The following is a 27,456-nucleotide window of genomic DNA, read 5'->3' on the forward strand; positions in this document are numbered from 1 at the left end:
CACTGTTTACATTAAGTTATATTTGACTTACCATAGCTGTGACTTTGTACACAGTGAACGGCTAATGTTTCCCAAACCGCACGTCCACCTGTGATTCATGCAAACCTCCAGACATGGTGTGCGGAGGACGGCCCTAAATTTATTTTATTAGCTGACCATGAATAAATATCCCTCTTGACCAAAATTGCAAGTCTGTATTTGAATTTTAGATGAGGTGTAGTGACAGCTGAGTCTGTCGAAATATCCATAGAACATAAAAAAACAAGCTGTGGTGCTGGAATTATATGTAGATAACTGTCAGAACCAGTTCGGTGGTTCTTAAAATGCATAGGAGTTTCCGCAGGCTGTGCATGGGAATCAAAATAGTAATTTTTACTTCACTTTGGGTTGTTCAGAAATTTTTTTTCTGTGCTTTATTTGTCATTCATGATTACAGTTCATGTGCTTTATTTAGAGTTTTGCACTAAAAGGATTAATTCAATACAAGTTTATTTGTTTAGCGCTATCCACAATAACTATTGTTCCAAAGCAGCTTTACAAAAGGTTGCATCACAGTCAAAATTTTATGGTCATTAGTTACCATAACCTCACCAGTTACTTCACCAAACGTTCACCAGTTACAAATAACTTGAGCTAATTAACTAGTGATTAATGGCACACTTTATTTTGATGGTCTGTTTGTTGAATGTAAGTTACATTGCAACTAATTCTCATTAGATTATAAGTAGACTGTTAGGTTGGGCTTACAGTTAGTGTAAGTTGACATGTACTTGCAAAGATTCTTATATTCAGTTATGTGCCTGTTTAGCAGCAGTATCCACAGATATCAACAGATAAGCAGACAGTCTACTAATACTCAAGTGGACCATCAAAATAAAGTGTTAACGTAACTAATAGCTTCATTCATTCATTTTCCTTTGACTTTGTCTATTATTTATCAGGGGTCATCACAGGGAAATTAACCCCAACTTATCCAGCATATGTTTTACGCTGTGGATGCCCTTCCAGCTGCAACCAAGTACTGAGAAACACCCATACACTCTCAGATTCACACACTCACACACGATGACCAGTTTAGTTCATGTATGTCCTTGAACTGTGCACTGCAAAAAGTGGTTATTTAAAAACGGAAGCAAACCCATTGCCTTAAAAATGACAAGTTAATTTTACTTAAAAAAAATGTAAGTATTTATGTTGTAACTTAGAACTGTTAAGTTCACTTAATTTTTAAATTATGTACATAGTGTATTTACTTATAATAATTATAATAGTATAATTATAATAATTTAAAGGCAATTAGTTTACTCACTTTTTAAATAATTTTTTTTTTGCTTTAATGGGAATTTAATAAAACAGTTTATAATAGAAAACCATCTTCATTTAAGTGAAGTTTATTCATAAACTAATTTCGAGAGGATCACGTGCTTATGATTTATCACGGCCAGTCTCGCATTTGCTAATCACTATCTTCCAATCATATGAGTCCTAAGCTACTATAAATAGCCACAGTTTTCAGTTCACTTTATCTTCGTTTGGAAGAAACCCCCCTCCTCCCCTATTCTCCTCCTTTACCTGTGATTGGGCGGCACGGCGGCCCAGTGGTTAGCACTGTGAGCCCCACAGCAAGAACACTGCCGGCCCTGGTTCCACAGGACCGGTGGGTGTTTCTGTGAGGAGTTTGTATGTCCTCCCCGTGTCCGCGTGGGTTTTCCCTGGGTTCTCCGGTTTCCTCCCACCATCCAAAGACATTCAACATGCATAACAATCAAGCTTGTCTGATCCCTTGTGTTCCCTTAGCTACCGCAGCAGGGGAGTTTTGAGATCCACCGAGCTCAGGCTCCCCTCTTGCTTTGCCTACGGGAGGAAGCCCCGGGCTCGAGGAGCCCTTGAGCTCGGGGCTCTCTCCCGGGACAGCATGCCAAACAAGCTTTTGTAAATCATCAGCTAAGTGTGAACTCTTGAATCTAATATAAAAAGGAACTTTGAATGAAAGACACAGTATAGTTACTCTTTTTTTTTTTTCAATGTACAACTTGCGCACCATCTCCCATCAAGTTCATTTTTTATATATACAACCTTCGCGCAAGAAGTGGCATACATGCATTTAAACCTTTTTTGTGTGTGTGAGGGAAACCCACATGAACAAGGAGGGAACATGCAAACTCCACACAGAAATGCCAATTGGTCCGGCTGGGACTCGAACCAGCGACCTTCTTGCTGTGAGGCAACAGTGCTAACCACTGGGCCACCATGCTGCCTAACTAATAGCCTTTGAGAGTTAAAGTTATTATATACAAGCAGTTAACCTGCAGTTATATAGTATATAGGTGATTATCCAGTTATTATACAGGACCAGTGTAATTCATTGTGGTTGCCATCCAAAACAAACACAGCTGTGTTGATTGATTCCCAAGTATTGAATATGTGTAAACCAATAAGTGGAAAAGCTTCTTATAGTAGTCCATTCTACTGGTTTACATGCAAAATTATAACCAAACAATGCAAATAAATCATGTTTAGAAATCTTTCCTAGTTATTAGTATTCCATTTGTTTTGTTAAATATGTCATTATAAACTGAAGAAGAGTATCAGAACGTTGATTGTAGCGATTCTACTTCTACTGCATGAGATGGGAACACATTTTTATAATTCTTGGGGTCAAGAAAGCCTCAGAGTTTGTCTCCTCCCTTACTGTAAAGCATTTACTCCATCTGGATGCTCTTAAATCTGCAGTAAGGACATGTTCCTATCACATATCACACATGCATACTTCAGTAAAATGACAGAAACCAGGTTAATGCGTTTACAGGCTGGGCGAAACCATCATAAGGAAATCTAGTTGTGACGAATGGTTTTTCTGTTTATGCCTTTACTCCAGTAAAGGAAACTTGGTGAATGTGTTGACTTGACCATGTGCATTGTCCACTTATTAAACAGAGAGTTCTCCCAAAACTGAAAAAAATCTGTCATCATTTATTCACCCTTCAATTGTTCCAGTATAAAAGAAGATATTTTAAAGTAAACTGGAAACCTGTATCCATTGACACCTGTAGTATTCCATCTTCCTAAACTGTGGATGTGAATGGTTACTGTTTTACAGCTTTTTTCCCCAATGTGTCTTATATTGTGTCAACAAAATAAATCAATTCAAAAAGTTTTATAAGCAACCACTTAATGGGGAGTAAATAGTAAGTAAATGTTCATTATTGGGTGAATTTTCTCTTTTTTTGCACTGTAAAAAATATATGATTAATTAGTCCTGGCAGCTTATGTTTTTAGGTCATTGTAACAAAATTAATCATGTTCTAATTTAATTTTATAAGTTATGCAAGCAGTTTTAAGTCAGTTTAACATAATATAAGTTCAATGGACTCATGTTGAAAACTTTGATTTGAATGAAAATGATTTTTTTGTGAAGAAAGGGCTGTTCAACTAAGATTTCACCTAAACTACTTGTTTACGTTAATTTGTACTGCATTATTTCGACAATGTTGTCTATATGGGAAAACTTCAAAAAACAATCAATGTAGTTGCTGAGCTGATAGAATTGTCATCAGACAACGTGCTAAGATGGACATTTTGCATTATCTTAGTATTATTTTATAAGCAATAGTAAGCTTAATGTGTTGTGTTTTTGCAGTGTTTGGGTTTTAGTGTAGCGTTCTCAAAAACTGAAAGTTCTGTCATCATTTATTCACCCTTCAGTTGTTCCATTATTAAAAAAAAAAAAGATATTTTGAAGTAAGCTGCAAGCCTGTATCAATTGAGATAGTGTTTGTTTTTCCTAAACTGTGGATGTGAATGGTTACCGGTTTACAGCTTTTTGCAATATATCTTATACAGAATAAATAAGTTTATAAAGGTTTGGAACGAATACATGTTTGTTTGTATGTCTGTATGTATGTATGTGTAAATAGTAAGTATATGTTAATTTTTTGGGTGAATTTGGGTAAACTTTTTAAGCATAGTCAGGTTGAAATAGGGATGAGATGATAACTGTTTTCAAGGTTTACCGTGGTTTGGAAAAGTCAAGGTTTTAAAACCAAAAAAAAAATTCTGTTATACTGTTTCTACGGTATATGTAAGATTTTTTAAACACTTTTTTATTTTATTTTTTTAGGACAACAGTATTTTCAGGAGAGTCTAATAGATATCCAAAGATGCTGTTTTTAATTGTAAAGAATTCAGTTTTTATTTTAAACTAATGAAGACAGCAGAAGTCAATGGTTTATTTGAATTATTTACCCTGACATGTTTACTGCTCCAAAATATTTTAAATGTTTCTTATAATAAAATATATTGTGTTTTTTTACACAGGCATTTAAAAAGAACATATTTTAGAGCATTAATCACAATGCCGTGATACAGTGAAACCGTGATATTTTTATCAAAGGTCATCATAACGTCAGTATCTTATACTGGCCCATACCTAGGATGAAAACTTGCCTTAAAACAAAATAATTTTTTCATGAACAAGGGGCTGTTCAACACGGATTTCAACTAAGCAGCTTGTTTACATTGATGTATACTGCATCATTTTGAAAATGTTGTTGTCTATGGAAAAAATAAAAACAATCATTGTAGTTGCTGAGCTGATAGAATGGTCATCAGACAACATGCTAAGATGGACATTTTGCATTATCTTTTATTTATAAACATTAGTAAGCAAAACGTGTTTTTGCAGTGTTTGCGTTTTAGTGTTGCACTAACATATTAAGGCACTAAATATTCTGAGACATGTCCAAGTTATTTATTACTAAAATGATCTCACCAGCTGGCAGCAGAGTTACATTTGCTTTTTTTCCCAAATAGTCCTTAAAACTACTAAAAGAATCACTGATGAAGCTGTTAGGGAACCGGAATTGTTAAGAAGAATCAGCACCGCAACAGAAATCGATTAATTCTTTACAATTCCCATTTTGGGACTTGGATTTTTCAATCTGATCAAAGGCCTTGCTTGTCTTAAAAAGCTTGTGAACCACTGAGTTTGCAGAAGTTTTACTTCTCGAATAAGAGCGCACAGAATTTAAACCTGCGCGTGTGTGTGTGTGTCAGGATAGGCATTACTATCAAGTCAACAGCCAGCGTTAAATCAAAGTACCGTGTGACACCGTGGCCTCTGAGGGTTAGCTTTGATGTGCGAGTTAATTAATTCCTGAAGGGCTGCTGACGGACTATCCAGTTCTCCATTATGGGAACCTCTTCACAGCATCTGCCTGTATCATCGTTACAGTTATTGTATCATCTTCACAGTCTGCGAGTCGCAGTTTTACCCTCTCACTGTCACCGGCTCAAACAATAGCACACTGTTCCAAGTGTTTGTTGTCGAAGCTAATCGGATGCAGAAACCGAGTCGGAATAGCTCTGAAGAGGCCACCGGCGGTTCACTAGGATAGTCTTCTGTTTCCGGAGTGATTGGAAAACGGAGAAGTCGATGCAAGGGAGTTGTGATTTATCAGGCGGCCTCCCAGCTCCTGACCAGACTTGCCAGGAATGAAGTGGGCAGATAGATCAGTCTCATTCCATAGGATGAGCAGGGAGATCCAAAGAGGAGCGCTGAATCCCTGCCAGGCCGCAGACTCCTCTCCAACAGACTGGAAGACGAGCTGGATGTGTTGAGCAAGGAGAAGCCATGTGGTAATCTTTAGCAATCAGCCTGCTCCGTTCCCCCGACACACATGTCCACTCCCGCTTGTGGCCTCTCCCTGAACGCCGAGCTGGATTTGGGCCAAACTGAGCTCAGTTCTTTATACGCGGGCTGGATAAAGATCACGTGTGCCCCTGTCGTCATCTAACAAGTACTGGTGGAGCTTAAAGTTTGTGCAGAATAAAAATAATGTTTTTAGATGTTAGTAACCGTTTGTTAGTGTTTAAACTGGACGAGTTTAAAAAACTGAGGCAAAATTCACATTTAAAAGATGTAAACATCCAAAGCTTGCAGTTTGTCGCTTCCATGTACACTGGTGGGTTCCACACAATCTATTTGTTGGGTCAACAGGAAGGAATCAAGTTCACGGGCCCTATCATACACCCGGCGCAATGTGGCGCAAGGTGCGGCGCAATACTTGTTTGGTAGTTTCAGCTGGGCGCAAGAGTCGTTTTGAGGCTTTGCGCTACGCTGTTTAAATAGCAAATGCATTAGCGCTCATATGTGCGTCCATAGGCGTTCTGGTCTAAAAAGGAAGGCGTTCTGAGGCGGACCGCTGGCGCATTGCTATTTTGAGAAACTAAAATAAATTTTTCATTAGACCAAAACAAACCCGGTCTAAACTCCGGCGCAGAGTTGCGCCTCGCTTACGCACTGCTTAATACGCACAAGAGAGCAATAGGCAAATATCTTTACATATATGAAAAAATGTAAATATTAAGGATATATATATAGGATATAATAAGAATATATATAGGATATAAATATAAAGGATTAAAATATTACAAAACATATTATTTTCTAGCCTACATAAATATGGAAAATCACTGCTTTTATGTCTTCTTCATCTCGGGAGGCTTTTTCAGTTCATTCATAACAATTTGCTTTTGTATTATGTTATTATTATTAGCAGTATTATTTATTATATCCATATTTATATTTGTTTTATGAAAAACAAGCTTAGATTTGCCCACCTGTCAGGTTTTAGACCATATGGGGCACATCATGTGTTTTAGGATATAACTCAGGTTTTTGAGCACATTTTGTTATTATTGTTTATTATTCTTTTGCTGGAAATTAGAACTGAATTTAGAAATAGTTTTGAAACGAATATTTGCGCTTAACAAACAAAATTATTTATTTATAGACTAATTGATGTGTGTGCGTAAAGGTTTCCCTATCCAAGAGCGAATGTGAAAGTGATCCATTATCTCTCATTCTCACGCAGTAGATGCTCTGTTTAACAGTTTTCTGTTAAAAAAACTGTTAACTGTTTGCTAGTGAAATGCTCATTTTTTTCCACTTAGACTTACTTTGCGTCCTGTAAATAGCGAATGCGCTCTTGGCGTGACGCAGCTGGCTTATTTAAAGGTAATGGGAGATGAGACTCTAATTGGTTTATTCTCAAAACACACCTATAACTCATTAAGAAAATAAACTCAACCTTTTTAGACCATGCGCCTTGGCGCAAAGCGGATTTTCCCGTCCGTAAATTAGCAAAAATGCGTTCTGACACGCCATGAAACCGTTTGCGCCCTGCGTTTTGCACTCTGCGCATGGACCGTCAAAATAGAGCCCAACGTAATTGTTTTTCTCAAATTTAAGTAGATTTAACGTAAAACAATTAAGTTGTCGCAAAAAACACAAAAGAATTGTGTTGTTTCAACTTATTTTACATAAGTAGCTTGAACAAGCAGTCATTTCTGAGCGTGAATGGATCAAAGATTTTTTTTGACATCACCTCATACTTCAGTTTTTCATCAAATCTTCTGAACAATCAAATGCTCTGTATTATCTGACATATCCCACCCCTTAAAGACATTTCTCGTTTTCTTTTCATTTAATGTGCTTGAGTTCAACTACTCTCACCTGCAGAGCTGTGATTAAAACAAAATGCTATTGGCTGTTTTTTAAGGGGAGGAGCTACTCTATGTCCTGCCCTATCGTCATGTTTTAGTTGAAATTACGTCACGCATCAAATAAAAATGCACATTTCAAAACACCTCTCGAGACCTTTAAATAAATGACTCCCCAAATTGGGAGTTTTAAGTCACTCAAAACATTCATAAAAATAATAATGGAAAATAGTTTTTTGTTTTAGTTTTTTTTCCACACATTGTCCTGCATAATATATTGAGAGGCATCCAGAATGAAGAGAAGTTCAAAATGTAAAGATAAACTCTTTTATCATTTAATCCCCCTCATTTATTAGCATTTTAATTGATAAGCAAAACATGCAAGAATCATAAACCTTTGTCGAGCCAACTAGTGTTGGGCTTTTTTGTCAAGAGAAGCAGTGTTATGCATATTTCCGGGTCGACCTATAAAGTTACATCATTCTTAAAGGGATAGTTTGCCCTTAAACAAAAGTTAGCTCTTCATTTACTCCCCCACGTGTGGTTTTAAACCTTTTGAGTTTTTTGAAAAGTCTTTCTACTGTTGAACACCAAAGAAGATATTTAGAAGAATGCTGGTTGCTGGGACCCATCCACTTTCATAGAAGGATAAAAATATACTATAGAAGTCAGTGGGTAGTGGTAGTGTCAGCTACCCTCATTTTTCAAAATATCTTCTTCTGTGTTTAACAGAAGAAAAAACTGAAATAGGTTTTTAACAAGTCAAGGGTGAATAAATGATGGTAGACTTTTCATTTTTGGGTAAATTCACTATTTTTGAATTGAGAAAACTTTAGTTTTGGATTTATGATGCTTTTTTTACATAAGCAGCTCCAGGGCACTATAAACTTTAGTTGTTTGGCAAGAATTGCATCATTGTTAAATACTTGCTTTGACGTCATGGTAATAAAATCGTTCTTTTTTTTTTTTTGGTGAAACATTTGTGGTGGGCGACACAGTGACTCAGTGGTTAGCACTGTTGCCTCCTAGCAAAAAGGTTGCTGGTTTGAGTCCCAGCTGGGTCAGTTGGCTTTTTTGTGTGGAGTTATTCTTCCCATTTTCGTGTGGGTTTCCTCCAGGTGCTTTGGTTTCCCCCACAGTCCAAAAACATGCGGTAGCTGAATTGAATAAGCTAAATTGGCCGTTGTGTATGTGTGTGAATGAGTGTGTATGGATGTTTCCTAGTACTTGGTTGCAGCTGGAAGGGTATGCGCTGTGTAAAACATATGCTGGATAAGTTGGTGGTTCATTTTGCTGTGGCAACCCTTGATGAATAAAGGCAGAAGAAAAATGAATCAATCAATGAAACATTTGTGGTCACATTAGTGCTGACCGATCAACTGAACGTGTGTAATTGACCAGTAGGTGATCACAGCCAGCTCACAGCCGGAGTAAGTGTCAGGGTGTTAAGCAGCTGGTAAAGTTAGAAATCCACACAAACACCGTCACACATTACAGACAGCAGAGGATCTCCACCCTCTGAACTCCTGCACAGCTGACAGATCACTGACTTGCAAAACAGACAACAGAAAAAAAGCTGTAAAATAAGCTCACACATGCTGACGCCATGAAGAAATCATCAGAGAGCGAGATAACAGAGGCCTCATACTTTGAACTAAAGAGATGCGTGTACCATCAGGGATTAGTTCATATCTCAACATGATGGTGGATGATTTATTTTTTCTACAGGTTTTACATGCAAGGATTGTTGAAATGGTGTTATAAAATATAGGTCACACTTTACAATAACGGTGTAGTAGTTCACTAACATGAACAAACAAGGAACAATCCGTTTATTGCAATATTTAATCGTCTTTGTTAACATTAGTTAATTAAAATAAAGTCATTCATTGTTAGCTTATGTTAACTTACAGCGTTTTGACTAATGGTAACAAGTATGTATCTGGATTTTAATAATGCATTAGTAAACGATGATCTATTATTATTAAATGTTCAATCATTGTTAGGTAACATTTGGTAGGTATTCAAATACGCTAACTAAAATTAACTTATGAGAACGTATTAGGCATGGGACGGTATAAGATTCTATCGATATGATAACCTTGGATAACCATATGACATTTCACGATATTGTGATTACTGCTCTAAAATTTGTTCTTTTTAAATGTATGGGTAATAAAACAGCAACCTTTTTTATATATTAGGGAAGAGGGTTTTTTTTTTTTATCCAGACATTTAAAAATAACATATTTTAGAGCAGTAATCACAATATGGTGAAAAGTCATATATTCATATATATATATAAATATATTTATATATATATTTTTATATATATATATATATATATATATATATATATATATATATATATATATATATATATATATATATATATATAATATATATATATATATATATAATATATATATATATATTTATATATATATATATATATATATATATATATATATATATATATATATATATATATATATATATATATATATATATATATATATTTATATATATATATATATATATATATATATATATATATATATATATATATATATATATATATATTTATATATATATATATATATATATATATATATATATATATATATATATATATATATATTTATATATATATATATATATATAATATATATATATATATTTATATATATATATATATATATATATATATAAATATTTATATATATATATATATATTTATATATATATTTATATATATATATATCTATTTATATATATATATATATATATTTATATATATATATATATATATATATTTATATTTATATATATATATATATTTATATATATATATATATATATATATATATATATATTTATATATATATATATATATATATATATATATATATATATATATATAAATAGATATATATATATATATAAATATAAATATATATATATATATATATATATATATATATATAAATAGATATATATATATATATAAATATATATATAAATATATATATATATATATATATATATAAATATTTATATATATATATATATATTTATATATATATTTATATATATATATATATCTATTTATATATATATATATATATATATATATATATATTTATATTTATATATATATATATATATATATTTATATATATATATATATATATATATATATATATATATATATTTATATATATATATATATATATATATATATATATATATTTATATATATATATATATATATTTATATATGATTTATCAGTAATATTTTTCAAGACACTTCTATACAGCTTAAAGTGACATTTAAAGGGTTAACTAGGCAAGTTAGAGTAATTAGGCAAGTTATTGTATAACGATGGATTGTTCTGTAAACTATCGATGAAAAAAATTTGCTTAAAGAGGATACTAATTTTGACCTAATTTTGATTTGTTTTTAAAATATTAAAAACTGCTTTTATTCTAGCCAAAATAAAACAAATAAGACTTTCTCTAGTAAGAAAAACAATATTTGAAATACTGCAAAAATGTCCTTGCTCTGTTAAACACCATTTGGGAAATATTTTTAAAAAAATCTAATTGGGGGCTAATAATTCTGACTTTTAACTATTTTATTTGTAATACATATTTGTATAGTTTTGGTTAGGTAGGCATGTAGTTGGTTAGTTATTTTAACTATTGCTTTATTCCAAAAAGAACAACAACAACAATTGTTCAAATCCACTTCATGTTTAAAAAACATCCATAATCACAAAAACATGTGTGGCTTATGCGGTCGGCATTCATAATGTTTCCTCAGCCTAAATGATATTTACCCATAATGATACAGTACACCCTCGAGCTCCCGAGCCAAACTGTACAATAAAATGCGTCCCGTTCAGTAAGTTAGCTGCTAATTACGTTGAAACTACATTACACCGCAACTATAATTGCCTTCACAAGCGTGTAATTAACATTTGCGTCTGTTTCTTTCTGGGAGGACAGACAGAGGGATGACAGCTGGGCCTGTAGCGAGAGAGCGCTAACTACCCATTTGCTTTAGTGACCCGAGCAAATGGTGTGCAGAGAGAGCAAATTCTTTCCTGCGATCTGTGATGTGACACGCAACAGCTGCACAACGCGCCGTTAAAGTATCCTCTCAGTAAGCCTTACCTTATTTATAAACACTTGTAGTATAAACACAGCTCTCATAACGATTTAATTAGGTGCACAAACATATACAACTTGGTTCTCGGTGCACTCAGACAGAGGTCCGCTTTGACCCTCGCTGTGCCGCTTTCTTAAACCATAGACTTTGTTGTAAAAGTCAACATCTGTTTCAGATTTTTTTGGGGAGGACAGAGAGATCAAGCACAGGATATTGCATGTATGGAGGGCTTGAGGGGGAAGGGAAGGTCATCCTCTGGTCTTTTCCGACATTTTTTTTTTTCTTTTCCCTGCTGGTCATTGGGGTAAATGTGCCTCTAACGGGACGCCGGCTCATCAGGGGTGTCGGTGTTGAAAGGAGGAAGTTATAGTTCTGCCGCTTTGCTCCAAAACCTTTGACCTTTTGCGCTCATTCATTTTCATGTGAGATTCAGATTGGGATGGGAAGTGAGTGCTGGGATATATAGTCTGACTTTGACTTTAAGCTGGGTAAGCATTGTGCTTTTTTTGGCTTTGAAAAATGGTAATTGTTGACATGAGTGTTAAAATTGAAGTAAAAATTAAAGAAAGAGATGGTAAATGTAAAACCTTGAACCAAGAGTTTAGGTTTTTGAAAATTGACAGGAAATAAATGAGCTTTCATTGATGTGTGGTTTGTAAATATGAGACAATATTTAGCTAAGATACAACTATTGAAAATCTGGAATCTGAGGGTTCAAAAAAGTCCACATATTGAGAAAAATCACTTTTAAAAATGTCCAAATGAAGTTCTTAACTATACATTCATTTATTAATTTTCTTGTCAGCTTAGTCCCTTTATTAATCTGGGGTCGCCACAGCGGAATGAACCGCCAACTTATCCAGCAAGTTTTTACACAGCGGGTTCCCTTCCAGCCGCAACCCATCTCTGGGAAACATCCACACATACACACACACACACACACTCATACACTACGGACAATTTAGCCTACCCAATTCACCTGTACCGCATGTCTTTTGACTGTGGGGGAAACCGGAGCACCCGGGGGAAACCCACGCGAACGCAGGGAGAACATGCAAACTTCACACAGAAACGCCAACTGGGACGAGGATCGAACCAGCGACCTTCTTACTGTGAGGCCAACGTGCTACCCACTGCGCCACTGCATCGCCTTAACTATACATATGCTATACATATATAACTATACAGTACTAACATCAAGTTTTGATATATTTACAGTAGGACATTTACTAAATATATCATAGAACACAATCTTATAAAGGAAACAAATCATTAATTTTGACTCCTACAATGTATTTTTGAAAATTCCCACAAATTGTTTGTGCTCCTGGGTCACAAAAGCTAAATATTTCTGTTTGACAGGCGAACATTTGTGGAAAACAGGGTGAGTTCAAATGATAATGATGTACTGTTTTCAATTTAGTCTTATGTTGTGTTTTTAGAATGACATAATATGATTATTAAGAAGTGAATAAGAGCTTTTGTTGGTTGAAATTCACTGAACTGTGTTCTAAACACTTATTAATTATTAAAAATTAAATTGTCCTCAATCAAAGGTACTCTAAATGCTAAACAGCAAAATTATAAGGCCAAGGCACTCGAAAAAAATAAAAATATTTAAAAAGCCTTTATTAACATTGCAATTCCAATTACATTTTTTAACGCAATGACTTTTATAATAATAAAGACCTTTTAAATATTTTATTCACTTTTTTCCAAGTGCCTTGGACTCTATTTTGCGCTATATCTTTATGTATCCTTTAGCCAAAGAGCACAGACACATTAATCACCCCTGAACACTTTTTGTTTGATTTTGGATTTATTCATTCATTTTCCTTCGGCTTAGTCGCTTTATTCATCAGGGGTCGCCACAGCGGAATGAACCGCCAACTTATCCAGCATATGTTTTACACAGCGGATGCCCTTCCAGCTGCAACCCAGTGCTGGGAAAGAACCACCCACTCTCAGATGCACGCTCATACACTACAGCCAATTTAGTTTATTCAATTCACCTGTAGCACATGTACTTAGACTGTGGGGGAAACCCATAGAAAACCCACGCCAACATGGGCAGAACATGCAATCTCCACACAAAAATGCCAACTGACCCAGCTGGGACTCGAACCTGTGACCTTCTTGCTGTGAGGAGACAGTGCTAACCACTGAGCCACTGTGTCACCTTGATTTTTACTCTAAATACTTAAATGCAGCTGCGATATTTACAGTAACTTTACAGTAAAATGGTGTAATTTGTAATGTTTTTTTTTTCTTGTAATGTTTTATGATTTCACATTATTCTTCTATAATTATTCCTTATTGTTATCAATTTTGAAAACTTGTGTTGCTTATTATTATGGGAACACTTTACAACAAGTTTCCGTTATTGTGTGACCATTACTGCACTGTAAAAAATGATATGATCAGTCCTGCACAGCATGTTTTAGTTCATTGTAACTTATTTAAGTAAGATAATCATGTTCTAACTTAATTTTATAAGTTACACAAGCTTTATTTTAGCCATTTTAACTGAATATAAGTTCAATGTCCTTGTGGTTAATTTGGTTCAGGTTAAAAATTTAAAGCAACCAGGATGTTTTACAGTGTACACTGTAAAACAATGACAAAAGTCAAGACAACAAATATTTTGTATGTTGCTTTAACTTATTTTAATAAGTTAATCAGGATTCAACCAAGTTTTAAAGTTATACAAAGTTTACCTTAATACTTTTAGTCAATTTTATTTATGTAAGTTGAGATGACTTGAAAAGTTAAATTAATTATACTAAATAAATTATGGCTGCAACATTTGTTTTGCAGTTTATTTGTTGATTTTGTTTTGCATTTTATTTTGTCTTGTTTTCTTTGATAAATAAATAAATATAAAGTTCAAAAGTACATAATTTTTTAGGTAATACTAAATTCTCTAACATCATATTGTCTTTATTTGGTGGATTTCTTTTGAATAAAAGCAACCATTTCTTTAAAAAGACATTGTTTAAAAAGATTCCAAGCTATAATGAAAAAAGGGGTTGCAGTAAACATTCAAAGTGATGTAATTGTGGCTCAGTGGGAGTAATTAGTAAAGCTACTTCATTATAATGCTGAGAAAATGCAATTACTAATGTATTATTGATAACCATTTTGGAGTGACTTCCCCGACCCTGCTGACCTCTTGACACTATAGATGCACTCCACATTTGTAACATTATCCATTTTGCTGACTGACAAGAAGACACATACCACATGCAAACAGACACTGAACATGCCATTAAGATGAAGTGTGAAGTAAGTCTTATCACTTCACCTTTAATTGCTCGTTAATGGATTCTTTTGAATGTAGTTCTCACTTGCGCTTATGGCTGCACAGATTAGAGCAAGAGTAATGATTAATATCACCACCATGGTTCTGTGCAGAAGATAAGATGCCAGAGAAGACAGAGATCTGCAAATAAGAGAAAGTTTGCATTCCATTGTGTTTGTGAAAGGCAAGCCGGAACAAAGTTGAAAAGGAATGAGGCTCCAAGCCAAACATATTTATTCCATTAGCATACAGAAATTGTTTGTTTGTTAATTTAGCTGCATTTATTTATGTTTATTCTTTGCTTTGTTTTTTTGCTGGGCTTCTAGACTTGCAGTCATACTTTTCTTGATGTACTGTATCTGGGTCAGATTTTTTTTCACAAGATCACAAATCTTGTTTGATTTTGTTTTAACCATGTACACCCTTATGGACATTTTTGTCTCTTAAGTTTTGTGTTAAATGTAAACAAGATTGCTTTTGTAATGCCACCCTCATTTGCTTTCAGTGGTCTTTCGTGGCTTTTACATTATATTTTTTGCACTATTTCTTCTCTGGATTCGTATAAAAATGCCCTCACTGAAACTTATTTAAGTATATGTATTCAGTGCCATTTGAGCAAACACACTTTTTTGCTGGAAGGGCAATTTTCTTTATTTTTTGCCTTTTTTTTTCAGGGTTGCCCTGTGTAGCAAATAATTGCTTTTCTCCTGTTTTCTACTTTTGAGCACTCTGGTCCAAATTAATAAAAATGATGCCTATATGTTTATGTGGGTTTGTTGGTATTTGGAAATTTGAGTTTGTTTTTGTATGTACATAGCAATACATTGTATGTTTGAGCGTGTTAAGTGACAGTGTAACAAAAAAAAATAATTTCTAAATTAATGTTTCTGATCAGTAGCTTACCCTAACTTACTTATAAATGTGTTAAATGTAAAATAATAATAATAATAAAAATAAATACCAACAACAACAGCTTAACCTGCAAAGGAATAGATATTCTAGTTTTTCATTATTTCTATAATGAAATTATGTAAACATGAAGTTTGAAATGAAGTATGGAAAAAAAAAAGAAAAAAAAAAGAAATCACACTCGTAGCAGTTCAATATGGTAGTACAGTATATCAGCACTGGTGGTGCCTTAGTTTTCCACTAGTGACGATACAGCCATACCGCACTGCTTCGAGTGTAATGTTTAGTTTTTACAAGCGTTCGACAGCATAATAATATATATAAAAGAGAAAAACATTTAAAAATCTTTTTGTACGTGGGGCTACTTTCTTTCGCCACTCATTCACATCTGCAGCTGACTGTCAGAACAGCAGAAACTGTTGCTACTTCACATCACTTTAGAGCTAGTGTTTAAATGATTCTCTAGCATGTCTAAAATGATGACAAAACGTGATTTTGCTCGCATTTTAGGATTATAGGGCTGAACGACATGAAATGCAATCAGTCTACAGAGATTTTCCAGTATTTCTCTGTTGCAGTTGGGAGATCACAATAATTAACCCTGAAAAAGTCAAAGCAAAGCAAACACTTGCAGATTACCATGGTATAAATGCAGCACTACAGCATTCAAAAGAAAGAGATCGACTTAGAGTGTCACTTGCCAGTTTTATAATGATTTGTTCTGCTGTAATCTGAAATTTATGCTGAGTTTTTTCTCCCCTTAGCACGTATTATCCGGTCTCCGACTCCATCTTGTGGCAGAACGTCAGCCCTCTTTTCTCTGCTCAATAACAGGCTAATGGCCGCCGACGCGCTGTATCTCAGAATATATAAATACTTAAAATAGGCACTATCCTTATAAACAAACTGCATAGTTGCAATCTAAACGACAACATTCTTTCCTAAAAAGTCTCAAAAGTACATTATGTTGTCCAACAGCTGCAATATTTGTCAAACTGTAGCGAGTTCATTTCTCTGCTTGCCATGTGGGCGGAGTAATTCACGAGGGTGAAGAGGCTGTAAGAAGGCTGTTATTGCAGAAAATCACACAGCTATCAGTCAGATATGAGAACTAGACAGAACTGTTGTTTAAACATACTTACCGTACACACATTTGTTATACTATATAGACTTTTTTTTTTTACATGAACATTTTTGTTTTGCTGTTGTTGTTGTTGTTGTTGTAAATAGTCTCATTTGTTTAAGAAGTTGTATAATATCTCTTTTTGTTTGTGTTTTAAAATGTAATTCATTTTCATAATGGTAAACGCTGAATTTCCAGCAGCCATAACTGCAGTCTTCAGTGTCACATGATCCTTCAGAAATCATTCTCATAATTTATTGAACATTTTCAGCTCTGTATGATGGTACATGAATGTGCTTCTTCAGCCTCCGTTTGATTGTTCAGAACAGCGAAAGGGTTTTCTCTCTCATTATCTCTGGGTTTTTGTCGACCTGTCCTTTTTTTCACCCTCGTGGTCCTGTGGGATGGATGGTCTTTTTTTCACACCTGTTGCTTCCTTTCAGTCTGATTACAGGCACAGAAAGAAGCAGTCAAAGCTGCCTGTCACGCATTCAGGGAAAAATGAAGGAAAGTTCACGGTGCTTCCTGGAAGAAAAACACTTTTGACACTTCGGGAGTCCACATAATTGCTGGTGTTAAGTAGTTGGTGTAATTGCATTCCTCAAAATGGAGGGAAAGTTGCGTGAAGATGAAGCAGATTGTGTCTTGCTTTGTTGCTCGACTGCATTCGGCTTTGTCAGACCATTCTGGAAGGGAAATTCAATTTACAACTAGTGTAAAGAGAATCAGATGTCCACTGTAAAACCTGATGAGTTCAGATTATTCCAAACATTTGTGGAAATGTCATTTATATAGTAAACGGACACATTTGACTTTTATTTTGTTTATTTGTACTACGTTAATGTTTATAAAGAGAGTGGAAGAATTTAGCTGTCTCTCTACTAATCACAATGTTAACTATAACTTAATAAATATTGACTACACTGCATTGTGCAGTTTGCTTTCCTAAAACTAAGTTTTGCGTATTAGTAGCATGAGTTATTAACTATCAAAAAAGAGGGTGTTTTTATTCAATTGTTTGTTGTGGATCATGCAGTGTATACAAATTATCAAAGTTTTTTTCTTGTGCTCATCCTTAACCAAACCACAGGCTCTACTCTACAGGGTAACCCTACAAATTACATGAACATAACTCTAACCTCTGTACATCCCAAGATAGCACAATTCTAAAGGAATAGTTCTTCTAAAAGCGAAAGTTCTGTCATCATTTACTCACCCTCCACTTTTTTAAAGCCAGAGTTTTTTTTTTAGCACAAAATAATATATACTGAAGAAATCTGGAAACCAGTGACAGTTGACTTCCATAGGATTTGTTTTTCTACTATGAAAGTTGGTGATTAACAACCATAGCTTTTTTTTTTCAAAATATCTTCTTTAATGTTACAAAAAAAAAAACTCAATCTTTTTTAAATAACGATTTTAAACCACTTGAAGGTGAGTAAATGGTTAATACATTTTCATTTTTGGATGATTTATTCTTTTAACACCTAATTTATCCCTCGCAATGTTAATTTTGTGCGAAAAACACACAATTATTCTTCATTTCAACATTTATTTAGCTTTTTCAGTCAAAAACGCTGAATACTGGGAAATAAACTCAGATTTTTCTTAGTTTAGGTTCATCATAAAGGCAAAATATGTAGATTTGTTTTAATGAAAATATCCAAAAACCTTAATTATGTACTTTTATCTCAAATACTGAAGAATGTTCAAATCCAGAGAAACAAGCTATTTAAAATGGTGACACAAACTGTGTCACTTTTTCGCCATTTTAATTAGGTTAAATATACTTGATTTTTTTGTTTCTTTTTTGTTTTATATAAAACATGGGAACACCAAAGACTTTTTAATAAGTTGTGCATTTTTTGACTGCACAGAGCAGCATTACAACAGAAAAGAAGCTGTTTTTATAAAATTGTTTGTTGTGGATCATTCATTCAGTACATAAAATCTTAAACGTTTTTTTCTGCTTATCCTTAACTAAACCACAGGCTCTACTCTTTACTACAAGGATAACCCTACAAATTGCAGCATAACATTAACCTCTGTACATCCCAACGTAGCAAAATATTAAAGCAATAGTTTACCTAAAAGTGAAAATTCTGGCATCATTTACTCACCCTCCACTTGTTCAAAGCTTGAGTTTCTGTTGAACCCAAAAGAAGAAATACTGAAGAAGTTTAAAAACCAGTAACCACCGACTTCCCTAGTATTTTTGTTTTTCCTACTATGAAAGTCAGTGTTTCATGACCACAGCTTTTTTTCAAAATATCTTCTTTATTTTTAAAAAACTAAAAGATTTGAAACCACTTAAAGGTGAGTAAATACTAAAATAAATGAACTATTCCTTTAATGCCCAATTTATCCCTCGCTATGTTAATCCTGTGCAAAAACATACAATAATACCTCATTTCAACATGTATTTAGCTTTTTTAGTCGAAAACGTTGCATACTGGGAAATAAAATTCACTCAGATTTCACTCAGTTTAATTTCATCGTAAAGGCACAATATGAAGATTTATTTTAATCAAAATCTCCAAAAACCACTTGAACAGTTTTATGTGTTTTGCTTAATTATGTACTTACATTTATCCTAAATACTAAAGAATGTTAAAATCCAGCGAAATAAGCTATTTACTCTAGTGACACAAACTGTCACTTTGTCCCCATTTTAATTATGTCAAATACCCTCAACATCCAGTTTTGTTTTATAATAAAACATAAAATGCATTTAATAATATGATAAAACATTGCTGCTTTTCCCCTACGTGTTCATGACTGGAAGAACCGAATGCAGTCAAATGTGGCATAATAAAAGCTCAGCTTCTTTTGCGCAGTGTCGTGCTCATTTCTCATCAGCAATTCATATGCTGCTTCATATCACCATGATGAGAATTTTGGATTACTTCTGCTGGAGTCTCATAGGATGTAATGTAGACAACAACTACCATGATTCCTCATTCAGTCATTGCGTCATCAAACTACGGCTTTGTTTGTTGTGAATGCTCACCCTCTAGTGGTGAAAAATTACATTCTGTGCCCTTAATACAATCAGGATTTAGGTTCACATAACTTATGTCTGTTAAATACAGTAAACTTTCATCAATGTTTGAGTGAATGTGTTCATGTCATTCTTGGATACTATATCACATGCTTCATTGCAGAACGCTGTAGATGGTCAAATGTGGCATAATAAAAGCTCAGCGTTTTTTCGTGCAGTGTCACACTTATTTCTCATCAGCTATTGCTTCAGCACTTTTGTTTGACTTTCAGCCTCACTCTGCTTCATACTTCTATGATGGGAATTTTGAATACTTTAGCTCATCCATAAACATGATTTCTACAGCAGTCCTATAGGATGTAATGTAGTCTCCTATGATTCCACACTCATTCATGGCGTCATCAAATTATGTCTTTGTTTGTTGTGAATATGCACCCTCTAGTGGTGAAATTACATATCGTACCTTTAATACAATCAGATTTTTAGTTCACATAACTTATGTCTATTAAGTACAGTAAACTTTCATCAATGTTTGAGTGAAAGTTTGGTAATTTCACTGTCGGATACTATATCACATGCTCTTTTGCAGAACGTTGTAGTTGAACTGACAGGGTTTGATCATTAGCTCTGGATTTGTCAAGGTGGTCAATCCTTGGGCAGTAGGATTTTGTGAACGGTCACGGCTGAACTTTCTGGCTCAGCAGTCGGTGGGTAATGCGGTAGGGGGCGGCTATGGAGGATTAGCCCGCAAGCCTGCGTGGTCTCACACCCCTGAGATTCTGATCCTTTTCACACGCTGCATTTGTCAAAGCAGCCACGCAGAAGAACAGAGTCGCTTTCTTGTTGCTTTTTCACCCTCATCACCACCTGTCCACTCGCTTACATACACCTGTACAGGCAGGTCTTCTCATCAAAGTGTTAGGTTTAGATTACTGACAAACATGGACTAGAAAAGAGCAATATGGGGGAGTGATTTATCAGCTATGCAGATCAGTCAAAAATTTGGGCAGTTTTAGGTTGATTAGCTATGCCAAGTTGGCCAGTTTGAGAGTCTGTAATACACTGCAAAAAATTATGATCACTTAGTCATGACAAACAAATGTTTTAAGTTAATTGTAACTAATGAAACCAAGTTAATCATGTTGTAACTCAATTTTATAAGTTAGGCAAGCTGTTTTAAGTCAGCTTCATATAATGTAAGTTTACATGACTCATAAAGTTAACTTGATTCAAAATTGAACACAACAAACTACAAATAAAAGCTTGATAATCACAATTTAACCATGTTTTTTAAAGTTATAGTTACCCCCCCCCCCCAAAAAAAAAAAAATTAATCGCCCTTTACTTGTTCAAAATCTATTTGAGTTCCTTTCTTTTGTTGAACACAAAAGAAGATACAAAATATCTTCTTTTGGGTTCAACAGAAGAACGATACTGATTAAGGTTTAAAACCAACTTGTGGGAGAACAAATTAAGTCATTTTCATTTTTGTATGAACTAAACCATTAATATGGTGTTTCTTGTAAAGCTGTGGTTGTACAAATCATCATGTCAATAAAAAAAGGTTACTACTTTTCTACCATAATAAAACTAAGGTCGTTTGCATAAATAGGGATTTCTAAGGGATTTCTTAATAGCTTTTAGTAAATATGTTGTGTATATTTAGATTTTTTGTTGTTGGTTTTTAAAATTAAAATGAAAAGAGGTCTTCAAACATAAAAAAAATAATAAAGGTGTAAAACATCTTTCATTGTGTTCATACATTAGAGTGTATGAACCTGTTTTGTGTATCAATTTATTTGCTCATTCTTCATTCATTCATTTATTTATTTATTTATTTATTTATTTATTTATTTGAGATATAAAATATAGAATATGATACATTTTCTCCATGATTTACAGATAACTGAAATTCATTCATTTATTCATTCATTTTCTTTTCGGCTAAGTCCCTTTATTAATCTGGGATCGCCACAGCGAAATGAACCCCCAACTTATCCAGCATATGTTTTACGCAGCGAGGCCCTTACAGCCACAACCCATCACTGGGAAACCCACTAAAATATTTAATAGAAAACATTTTAAATTGCAAAAAATACTCTACAATAAAGAAATACTTGTAGAGTTCTTAAACTGCACTTACCCCAAACTTTTCAAATTCAATTTAACCATATGTACAGGACATACAGGGAATTAAAATCATGTTGTTCTCAGACCCTAGGTACCTAACATGTAATATTAATACAAAAAGTAGAAATTTAAATAGAAATGATTTAATAGAAATAAATATATTTAGACATGTAATATAATTTAAAAATTTAAGTAAAAAATAAACATTAGTAAACAATACAATTACACTTGGGCAGCATGGTGACGCAGTGGGTAGCACAATCGCCTCCCAGCAAAAAGGTCACTAGGTCAGTTGGCGTTTATGTGTGGACTTTGCATGTTCTCCTCGTGTTTACTTGGGTTTCCTTTGGGTGCTTCGGTTTCCAAAAACAGTCCAAAGACATGCGGTACAGGTGAATTGAATAAGCTAAATTGGCCGTAGTGTAAAACATGTGCTGGATAAGTTGGTGGTTCATTCCGCTGTCGCGACCCCTTTTTAATAAAGGGACTAAGCCGAAAAGAAAATGTTGGATGAATTACACTTAAGGACACATAGCAAGGAGTGCAAACCAGAGTTGTGCCGGATATAGTGCAAAAAGTAACAGTATAATGCAAAACAGAATATAGTGCAAAAAATAGTATCAGCACCAGCTCCCTTTCAAATAGTATCAGCTCCAAACTCTAGAATAGATATTTTTAACTGATAATAAAATTCTTATGATCGATCATCTTTGACAGGTGTTTATGAGTCATTGTTACAGTGTGTCTGTTCCAGGTCTGTGTTTGGCTGTACTTTTAGGTGTTACCGGCAAAAGAAGGAGATTCGAGCCAGCAATAGCATGTTTGTGTTTGACTAACGTCCTCAAAAGGGATTCATTTCATTTAACATTCTCTTTTAACAATCGTGCTAATGATATGGAACAAGAAAAACCATGAATCCTGGATGACTCTTTCCATTAGAGACGTATAGAAACGTCCCAGTTGTTATATTTGGCTGGTGCGCTTTTGATGACAACTACTCACAAGCAACATTAGTAGGCTTCATCATTAATGTATAAATGAATCCTTTGACATGTACGATGTTTAGTTACATCTCCGAAGGAAAGTGTGAGGAGGTGTCAGTGAGACAGGATGGCAAATGTACCTTTTTGGCTAACAAGAACTGAGACAGATGCTTTCCAACTCCAACAGTCCACCTCTAATCGGCTTACCTTGGCAAAGGGATGTTTGACTGGCACAAGAAAGGGCTGATGAATGTGGCCACAGGTACTCTTACAGAATACTGAACTTTAAAAAAAGAAGCTATTTTGGATTAGTGTGTAGAAACAACATTCGAAAGGTCAAAAGTAAAGCATCATTTACTTTGCGTGCATAATTCTCCTATTGCACCACAAGTAATATGCTTGTTGTTGTTTTTAGGCGGTGTTTGTAATATGATAAATGCAGGCTTGCAGGTTTTGGGCTTTTGATTTGTAGAAAGGATTAGTAAAGTGCATCACAAAATGCCTTGTACCACAGTACAGTTCAAATATCACAGGCTGCAAAAATCATAATATAATAATAATAAAAATTATGTACATCAATATTGAGATCAGGATAATTGAATACATCTCATTGACTTTTAAAATTGAATAAATACATAGATAAATAAATATTAAGTAAATAAAATATTATAAATAAGTAAGTTTAATATAAATAAATTAATAAGTAAATAAATAAATAATAAAAAATGCAATTCAATTAATAAATTAATATAAACAAACAAGTAAATACATAATTAAATAAATACAAATAAATAAAAATAAGAAAATAAATAAATAAATAAAAAATAAATAAATTATTGAATAAATAAATAAAAATAAATAAGAACATAAATAAATAAAATTATCACATAATGATTTATTTATTTATTTTTAAATGGATTTTCCATTTAAAATATGCATTAAGGTGCATAATAAACATTAAGCTAAAAAGAAAATAGAAAATAAATATAAAACAATAATACTACTGTTAATTCCAAAAAAAAAAACAACAACAAACAAATATAAATATATAAGGGATAAAAACAAAACAAATGCTGAGTATATGTAAATTGAAAAAAATTATAAAAATAATAAATAGAATTTTCAGCATTTTACAATGTTTGTTTATTCAATTATATAAATAAATAAACAAATGATAAGTAAATAAATAAATGATAAATAAGAAAATAAAATAAAATATATATTTAAAAATAAAAGGGTATTTCTGACTAATTTAGTTCTTTATATGTTCAAAATTAATAAATTGCAATGCATTATTAGATTGATTATTGCAATGTTTTTCTACTACCTTCTAAAAGCTTCTACCCTTTTTAAGAAAAGCAAAACTAAACTTGGCACAATAATAGTTTTATTGTGATTATCCTATTTTTCATAAGAGTTAAAAATTATATAAATATAAAATAAAATATATATAGATGAATTACCATTTTTTAAATCCCCTCTCACCTTTTCTATGCAAGTCACATTATATGAGTGCTATAATGTGAAGAGAATTGTTTATAAAATCTATCTAGAAGGCAAGGCACTCTTTGCAAAGTGTATTAAACCTGTTCACTTTCTGAAGAACAAACAACCCGGGCAGCCGCAATCAGACACTTGAATGGCCTCAGTTTGGACCTCCTTTCAATCCTAAACCGCTCGCTGTTTGCTCTGAACCAAGGATAATCTTGTAGGTTACACAAAGTTAAACAAGCGGCGTGCTGCCAAGTCATCTGCCTTCAGCACAGGCACTTGAGCAGGCCTCTGCTCAGCTCGCTGTCTGCTTTGTCTCTTCTGGTAACATGGCGTTTCTACAACGGCTCTTCTAAGCTCTCAAAACAAACAGACGAGTCATGAGACGGGCAGAGGGAAGTCAAGGATTTCTCTTTACAATTGTAGTTTATATAATGGAAACATTTCAGTCACACCCTTTCAATGCTACTTGGAAGCTTTCGCATTCGTGGAACTATTGGGAGAATATTTTTTGCATTCAGTAATCCACTTGGCGTGCAATGGCGTAGTTTGTGCTGAACAATTCCAGTTTTGTTCGCACATGTACCAAACTATTAAACTGATAGTTTAACCTCTGCAAATAGGGAAGTTTGTGTTTTGTAAGTCCTTATTTAAACAAACTAATATAAATTCTTAAATCTTAAGTATGTTGTTTTATTTGGTGTGAGTTAACTTCACCAGATATTATGGTGCACATCATAGTGGTTTTTGGTAACGAACAGCTCTCAAATTTCAAAATTCTTTTTGTTTTTATAGTTATATTTTTAGGGTTTTTTCAACTTTATTAGATAGGACAGTCACAGTGAGAGATAGGAAGGATTGGCAAAGGACCTCAAGCCTAGAATCGAACTTGCGACGCCTTTTCCACGAGATGAGACTAAACACTAAATTGGGTTTACAAGAATGAGACTTTTACACTATTTTTAAGAAATCCTCATTAATGAAATATATGGATCGAAAAAAATATTTTATTAAACTGAAAAAAAAACACAAATTGCAAAATTATTTTTGCTTTTTTAAAATCAACTTGTAATGATTGTTATTTTACTTCTATTTCAATGAGTTCTATTTGCAGTAAAGGACATGCAAACACTGCAAAATAGTTTGCTAATAGCCTATGTGAATGGAAAATAGTCTTTTTATGTATAATTTTAAATATTAGCTATATATATATATATATATATATATATATATATATATATATATATATATATATATATATGAATAAAACATTTTTTTTATTTAATTAGAAAAAAAGTCTAAGTCTTTTTGATATTTTTCATTTAATAAATCAGTTTCACTTTATTTTAGCAAGATTTCATTCATGCCCCTGTGACTCACTCTGAGCTACTGGATGCGATCTTGTGAATATGAAGTAAGGACTGATAAAGAGAGAGTTGTTTTAATGGAGTTTGATACCGCACGCTGAATGGAAAAAAAATGAAAAATCATCTTTTCCCGGACAGCATAAACTTGTGTTCCGTGTTGATGATGTTCAGGAGTTTTTTCAGTGAGTGAGTGAGTGAGTGAGTGAGTGAGTGAGTGAGTGAGTGAGTGAGTGAGTGAGTGAGTGAGTGAGTGAGTGAGTGAGTGAGTGAGTGAGTGAGTGAGTGAGTGAGTGAGTGAGTGAGTGAGTGAGTGAGTGAGTGTGTGTGTTCATGTGCTTAGCTGTGTATGTCTGTGGTGCTTTACTGACTTGCTAGGTGCAGAGAATAGTGTCAAACAGCCGTGTATGTATGTCCTGTCGCAAAATGTGGCTAAAAAATCCTTCATGGTGTTACTAGTTTGATTACAGCTTTTACATAACTGCACTTCAATAATGTGACTAAAATAGGACTACTCCACATGTCTTAATTCCATTTGTGTTTACGACCATTATGACTTTCAGCATGTCTGTGCTATAAGTGTTATTCCATTACATGGATTTAAACCATAATGTGTGTGGCTGCAGTTGTAGCCTATGTTACACGCAGCACCCGCTAAACTTCGGTGAAAAAAGTGGTTTCATCACACCTGCCCGTCCAACCGAGTGACAAGCACAACTCCGAGGCCAGCCTGGGTTGCCAGGTGTGTGCAAAGCACTAGATTTGCAGATCAAATCCAATCCTGCCTCCAATCTTCAACACTAATTTGACCCTCACGCTCCATCATAACATCACAACTCACAAGAAAATTCACCTTGACGAGAAATCTCGTGGCGATTTAATCTCGCGAGATCTCATCATACAAGATCTTGTCACACCCCTATCAGGTCACTTAAGCACTTAACTGCTAGGCTATCATTGCCACTCAAATTACTTCCATCTCAATTTGAAACTGAAGCTTTAAATGGTGTTTTGATGTTCTTGAATGTGTTGTGACTGATTGCGGTAGGGCTGAACAATATATAGTTTAAGCATCGATATTGCAGTGTGTGTGTGTGAGCAATAGTCACATCACAAGATAAAATTACTTATTAAATATAAAAAAGGAAGATATTATTAAATATTATTTATATGGTTTTATTTTTTTTATGTTTATATTTGAATGCTGTTAGGCTCCTTATTTATATATGCTTGTAATGTATTACATTTTATGCAGATGTCTTTATGACAAAGAATTAATCATACTCAAGTAGGAATGGGAAAATAACCATTTTCAAGGTATACCGCGGTTTTTAAAAGTCAAGGTTTTAAAACCGTCAAAATTTTCTGCAATACCGTTCCTTAGGTATGTGCATGATATTTTATTTAAATTTTATTTTTTAGGACGTTTTTTTTTTTTTTAGGACGTTTTTTTCAGATGGAAGTATATCTATAGATG

The 27,456-nt window shown here is 33.6% G+C and overlaps 1 protein-coding gene and 1 long non-coding RNA gene across 2 annotated transcripts in view; one reads left to right on the forward strand and one right to left on the reverse strand.

The window, feature by feature from the left end:
- The window catches only part of gli2a (GLI family zinc finger 2a), a 157,500-nt gene that overhangs the window by 5,096 nt on the left and 124,948 nt on the right, over nucleotides 1-27,456 (forward strand).
- On the reverse strand, nucleotides 3,216-8,771 carry LOC147842422 (uncharacterized). Its single transcript, XR_015499731.1, has 2 exons — nucleotides 7,229-8,771; nucleotides 3,216-6,020 (listed from the first exon to the last, which is right to left on the reverse strand). It is a non-coding gene; the product is annotated as an uncharacterized LOC147842422 (long non-coding RNA).

The sequence above is a fragment of the Danio rerio genome, chromosome 9, assembly GCF_052040795.2.
Source record: "Danio rerio strain M-AB ecotype USA chromosome 9, GRCz13ab, whole genome shotgun sequence".
In the NCBI taxonomy this organism is placed as follows: Eukaryota; Metazoa; Chordata; class Actinopteri; order Cypriniformes; family Danionidae; genus Danio; species Danio rerio.